The 7033-nt window shown below is 30.0% G+C and overlaps 2 long non-coding RNA genes across 3 annotated transcripts in view; both read right to left on the bottom strand.

The window, feature by feature from the left end:
- LOC111083561 overlaps positions 1–63 on the bottom strand; it is a 2349-nt gene extending 2286 nt beyond the window's left edge. Inside the window, exon 1 of the long non-coding RNA XR_002609109.1 lies at positions 8–63. This is a non-coding gene — a long non-coding RNA (uncharacterized LOC111083561). The remainder of the gene's footprint in view (positions 1–7) is intronic.
- Positions 64–67: 4 nt separating this feature from the next.
- The window catches only part of LOC111083560, a 13979-nt gene continuing 7013 nt past the window's right edge, over positions 68–7033 (bottom strand). Inside the window, exons 3-5 of one of the 2 annotated variants that reach the window (XR_002609108.1) lie at positions 3924–3985; positions 1399–1481; positions 68–228 (exon numbers count right to left, since the gene is read on the bottom strand). This is a non-coding gene — a long non-coding RNA (uncharacterized LOC111083560). Of the gene's footprint in view, positions 229–1398; positions 1482–3905; positions 3986–7033 lie in introns of both variants that reach the window. The other variant, XR_002609107.1, reaches the window with a different exon arrangement.

Below are 7033 nucleotides of genomic sequence, written 5' to 3' on the forward strand. Positions count from 1 at the left end.
CACTTACGGCTACTACCGTGCTTGACTCAATTGTCCGTCTCTGCAATTCTATACATGCCGTCACTTCTTGCCAGTCTTATATATACAAATAGAGGGCGTCTGGCAAACACTCGAGCTTTCAGGAACCTTCTAGATACTCATTACGTGTTACCAGCATCACGTGACTTACGCTGTCGTAACAGTATGTTGATGGACAAACACTTTAATATCAAAAATGGTTTACGTTAACTGAAAAAAATCATCAAACGTTATGATTTTTTGAATACTTGAAATAAAAATTCTCATTTTAAAAACTTTTATCTCTACATTCTTCTGGTAGATAAGCTGAACATCAAAGTAAATGTTTTTAAAATTTAATGAGTTAGACAAAACGGTACATGTTTTGTGGTATTTCGGTCTCAAAGATCATGCGAATGTTAAAATAAGTTAATTTTTGAAGTTTTATGTAAAAAATACATGTTACAATTTTAAATATATGTATTCATGTATTTATGTGTGTGTGTGTGTGTGTGTGTATATATAAAACCAAAACATTAATAAGATTCACCTGTGGATACAAATAAGAACACACTGGAATATCAGACTTTTTTTTCCCTTCTCTTATTAAGTTCTTCTACCAGTTTCATGACTTCAAAGGTCAATCTTTGGGAAACAGTTTTACTGAGAATTTGTTCTTTTCTGTAAATCTTAGCAATTGTCTTTATGGTTTCACAATTCCTATCACGAAAAAACAATTACCAAGATTTACAGAAGAGAAAAAAATGTTTCAGTCAAACTATTTCTTGAAGAGTGGCCTTTGAAGCCACAAAACCAGGTAGAAGAACTTAATAAGAGAAGGGGGAAAAAAAAAGTTGATGTTCCAGTGTTTTCTTTTATATATATATATGTGTGCACAAGGAAACAAATATATTTTGCTGAAGGAAGTGATTAATAAAAATGATACAATATAAAAATGACTTTAGAAATATTTTTAACAACTCTTTATGTTATTTTAAAAATATTTTTATACTGAAACATATATATATATATTGCTAATATATGGGGCCTGTAATAGTTAAAATATAGTTTGGTAGTGTATCATATAGTTATGTGTTTGACAATAAAATTATATTCTATTAAAAAAAAGTTATTAACAGACAATAAAAGGCAGAACAAATCAATAAGTGTAAACCACTTAGAGTTGAATTTAGTACAAAAATTATAAACACCTACTATAAAAAACACAAGGAAACGTTTACAGTAAATAAATGGATGCTGATACACAGCTGAAGATTAGGTTTCTAAATTCAGCATCATACCGTTCACAAAATTAGTTACATCAATTAAAGAAGTAACATGTGAAGAAAAAAAAAACCCAATGACCATGTGCAAATATTTATTTAGAAAAAAGAAACAGACCTGACTATATGTTCCTTGATAAAAGTCCATATATTTCATTGTAACTCTAAAATCCATTACGTTCTGAAATGGGTCTGTAAAATCTGAAAAATACATACATTAGCTGATGTTTTTAAACATGATTTAGTCTATCATCCTTTCAAAGTGTTTAAAAATAAGCACCACAACCATAAATTTAATGTTATAAGATTGAAATATAAAGAAGTACCTCATGAGCACATTCACAACAGAATTTGGCGAGTATTTATTTGCTGACTTTGTAGTAAGAACAACCCTGTGTGTGTAGAAGAGTATGCATAGCAAGAAAAATAAAAATTATGTATATAATATAAAACACCTTTAAAATATTTCATAACTCATGAAATAAACACTAATAGGTTTTAGTTTCTTGTGATTAATTTACAGACTTGTGTAGTTTCACCTCTACAAAAGCTCCACAAGTGAAACCTGTACAAAAGATAAAAGTAGTTAGTGTTAAAGACCTAACAATTCATTGATTGTTTAAGTGGCATGATTTTCATATTTCTAGAATTAACAACTGTAGACAAGCATATACTAACAAACTGGCATATAGTCACAAGACAACGAACGTGTCTACCATTGGAAACAAGTCTAGTACCTACAACAGAGGCACAGTAAAAGGTAAAGATCAGAGAAGTATAAACCAAATTATTGTATATGCCCACCTTTTTTTTCTGTGACTGTTCTAAACAAAATTCAGTAACACACTTCAGTATAAGTAAAAAAAAAAACTTTTCATTATACTCATTTTAGCAAGAGTCACTGGAATTTAGTTTGCAAAGTTAATATCCTATTTCATCCCTTAGCCTGACATGCTCTACTTACTATTGTGTATTCATGTATATTGTAGCTACTTAAAAACTTCTTTCTGTATCTCCCTATTTCTTGATGCTTAGTTTCTTTCAATTTAATATTTTTTGTTTCTTCATTTTCCTGTATTCCTTGTATTATTTATTTGATGTATTCACTTTAGATTAGATAATTTAATTACATGTTTTGATCCATTTATAGTTATTATACCAGCGGTGTCCAACAGTTTTTAGATAATCGGCAATATTGTGGAGAAAGTGTTAACATTTTGGCCACGTGACGAAAGAAACATTAACTGTGTTTCTATAGATGTAGAGAGGTAGAAAAATACATGATAATGTTTTCAATTATTTAATGATAGAATTAATGAGAAATCTGACATTTCATTAAGTAGTGCAGGGAAATCAGGCATAAAATCAGTTAGACTACATCTCAACTCTGCCCCCAAATTTTCGTCCAATATCTGCAACCTATATTTTGATTTTTACTGCAGAAAAAGTAAGTTACCATCAAAATAAAAAAAAAAGTGGACACTTTTTTAAACTGGTACATGTATAAATGAATTTTGTTAAAAATTATATTTAAAAAAACAGGTGGTAGAAGTAAAGCACCAATTCACCACAGGTCAATAGCCGTTCCGCCACATGTGGCGAGTGGTGACCGTGTTGGACACCGCTGATTTATACTGACCAAGAATTCTCGGGTTTTTAAACCTCCATGCATCACTCGGTACCATAAACATTCTATCTAAAACATCCTCTATCTGTGGTCCTTGGAAAGGTTATGTATGCTTATGGAAAGGAAGGCAGTATAGTTTATTATTTATTCTTGGATCTGCTGACACAAATAAAGTTCAGCTGATCCACAAACATAAAAACGTTTGAGAACGTACCACTACTCTATTTATTTTGTTTTAATTTGACTAAGTATTTTCTTTTTGGTAGACTAGTGAATAATTATTATTTAAACTATAGGTTATACAGACTAATGATGATTTCACTCAAAACATTATGTAAATTTCTATAATGTTACATATAATAAGAGATACATAACGTACATACACGTATAATCATTGCTAGTTGAAAATGTTTCGTTAGAGCCATATAATTGTTTGCACATGTATTAAGTTTAGTAATGAGCAACTTTTCCCAAGCATTCTTTCCTTAACGTTAGTTTCACCTGACTTCTTAAACGACACTTCAGCTTTACGATATATATTTACAGAATACGGTAAGTATCATCAAATTCAATAATAAAAAAAAAAGATAAAAACCCTAAAAATGTACAAAGTATCTAGGCTTAAAAAAGTTCAGATTCTATGGCATTTACAACGGAATAAACTGAAGTTTTTAAATTTTCATGCTGCATAATTACTTTAAAATAAAAGTATGATTTTTTTTTAGATATAAAAACTCCCCCCCTGACAGAACTTCAATCATAAAGCAGGTTTTGTAGTCAATTGATTGTTTCATCTCACTACAAGGACAAAATTTATATTTACTTCATTATAAAATTACATTACGTGCTCTCCTTTCCATGCATATGATAATAAGAGAGAGATCAATTTTAAAACACTGTTGTTTGAACTGAGAGATTTTTAACCATTGATGGTTAGATTACTCATTTAATTTTGGTAAACAATGTAATTGTAAAAATCTTACAACCTAAAAACAAACCTGTTTTAGTAGACTTACTTAGAGTGTCTTGGATTTTGTTTGTCATCTCCATTTTAAGACAAACAAAATTTAGTTTTGGGCTATGAAAAGGAAAAGTAAAAATATAATTTGACTCTCTGTTGCATTATTACTTAGAGATTACAAGCCAATGAGATTCCTTAAAATCCTTTTCATATAAGTTTAAGAGTATCATTTTAAAGTTAGATATAAACAAAATCAGTTAAATAAAATAAATGTTACCTCCTAAGATGTAAATATACATATTTTTTATATACCTTCTACTATCTAATGCATCATACTACACTAATAACTCATATGCTAGTCCAATAGAAGAATATCATGAAAAGGAATAAGATGGTTCTGTCCAATGATAAATAGTTTCCAAAAGATCAAAATAAGTAACACTAAATTTTATCTTCAAGCCCAGCACCAAATATTATACTTTTATACAGCTTTTAATGATTAACACTTTTTAGATCCCTTCCAAGATTCTTTAAACATGCATGCAAATACAGCAGTTGTATCTGTCAGTTATTCTGCACATATGCATGCAAATACAGCAGTTGTATGTCAGTTACTCTGTAAACATGCATGCAAATACAGCAGTTGTATTTGTCAGTTATTTTGTACACATGCATGCAAATACAACAGTTGTATTTGTCAGTTATTTTGTGCATATGCATGTAAATACAGCAGTTGTATCTGTCAGTTACTCTGTAAACATGCATGCAAATACAGCTGTTGTTTCTGTCAGTTATTCTGTGCATATGCATGCAAATACAGCAGTTGTATTTGTCAGTTATTCTGTAAACATGCATGCAAATACAGCAGTTGTATCTGTCAGTTATTTTATAAACATGAATGCAAATACAGCAGTTGTATCTGTCAGTTATTTTGTAAACATGCATGCAAATACAGCAGTTGTATCTGTCAGGTATTTTGTAAACATGCATGCATGCAAATACAGCAGTCATATCTCTCAGTTATTTTGTAAATATGCATGCAAATACAGCAGTTGTATCTGTCAGTGTTTCAAATTAAAGAATTTTTTTTTATTTAAATCACTAATGTTTGTCCTGTTAAGATTTTTCAGACAACTGTCTTGTTTGTTTGAATTTATGCACAAAGCTACACAATGGGCTATCTGTGCTCTGCCCACCACGGGTATCGAAACCCGGTTTCTAGCGTTCTAAGTCCGCAGACATACCGCTGTGCCACTGGGGGGGAACAATTGTCTTAGAAAGCAAAGAAGAAATTAAATTTAGAACAGTTACCAGTCACTTCTCATTTCAAATTATTTTAAACTGATTTAAAGATACATATAAAAAAGCTGAAGAAGGTAGAATATACAGTCACTTCTGTTGATCAACTTGTCAAAAGTCATTTAGGTACACATAGTTATTAAAAATAAATAAATTTATAAAGATTATATTTTTCTCAAGCATGTCAGTTGGATTATATTCCTCATTTCATTCCACTGCTTTCACAAAATGTTTCCAACTGATTACTATTAATTGATAATTACTCTCAACATACTATCATTTCATTAGATATAATTTTTGTGTTCTTCAATGATTCAATTTGTTCTATAAATGTAACATAGCTTTGAGTTAACAAAAAATGCTACAAACGTTTTAAGTTCCATAGTATATTTTTTCAATAATTCTAATTAATACTACTTTTATAAAACAAACTACCACAAGAACAAAAAAGATCTCAGAAAGACTTGTACCCATTGTATGATCTTAATTGCAAGAATACTAAAGAGTCAAATTTAAAATGGTATGTTAAAATTTCATTTTAGTAAAAATACATGTAAAACGCACAGCTGCTTTGTACAGTAGCTAAAACAATACCACAGATGATTGATACAGCCTGAATAGAATCTCCCAATGATTGAAAATATGGTTGTTAAAGTGGATAAGAATTCTCTGGGATTTCATGTAACTTTTAGCAAGATAATGTTTAAAATTTTGCATACATCTTTACAGTAGTAAAGTGATTAAACCTGTATCAAAATGATGTCAATACAAACCTACTCCATGGGCTCTAACTTATTTGTAATCAAAATTCAATTACATTTCTTTCAGAGTTTGAAATACTAAGCATGCAGTGCATAATTTAAAGTAAAAAAAATTAGTTTTATTCTAGGAAGGAAATTTTAGTATCAAATTTCATATCTATGATAACACACCAATCTACCCCGACTGTTAGTTTAGAAGTTAATATTGTTAATGCATTTATAAAACTATATGAAAAGAAAGAAAATTCATGATATTAAGAAATGAATGATAAATAAAAGTGAATGGAAATGTCAAGATAAAATATGTCCATTCAAAAATTCCATGAGATCTCCACACTTGAGTTACTCCAGAAAATCTATATATGTGTGTGGAAGAACAGAATTCACAAGTACAATTATTATATGTTGAAATACATAAAATGAGAAAACATTTTAATTTCTATAACTTTTTGTTTGGATTACCACAAAAAAAAAGTATCACTTATGAGTTCTACTATTAAAAATGATATAAAAATTGTGAAGTTGCAAATTCTATTTTTAGGTTTCTTTGGTGGTCAAAGTTTAACAAGTTTTTTTTGTTCGACCCTGGTCATAGTGGCTGTTTGTTTTTAGTCAATTACAAAATGACTAGTTTTGATTATATCTATAGTTGTAGCACAGGTTGATACCAGTAAAATAAGGATTTCCAACTAAACGTTTTAAACAATTATTACGTGTTTACAAAACATTAATAGTAACAGCATCAGCCAGCTGGAAATATTCAAAATAAGATGCAACTGATAAAATTTCCATAATCATAATTACAGTTGTGCACATAGCCGAGGTTGATACATAAAGGTAAAATAAAGATTCCAAACTAAATGTTCTAAAAAGATATTAGATGTTTAAAAAACAATATGTGATGCTTAATATGAAACATGTGTCTTTATAAAGAGGAACATTTTTTATTATGGTATGAATGATAAGTCCCACAACCTTTTATCATGAATAAAAACTTCCATGTGCCCGGCATGGCCAGGTGGTTAGGGCACTCGACTCGCAATCTGAGGGTCGCGGGTGCGAATCCCCGTCACACCAAACATGCTCGCCCTTTCAGCCGTGGGGG

Source organism: Limulus polyphemus, unplaced genomic scaffold (genome assembly GCF_000517525.1).
Source record: "Limulus polyphemus unplaced genomic scaffold, Limulus_polyphemus-2.1.2 Scaffold10085, whole genome shotgun sequence".
Classification (NCBI taxonomy): Eukaryota; Metazoa; Arthropoda; class Merostomata; order Xiphosura; family Limulidae; genus Limulus; species Limulus polyphemus.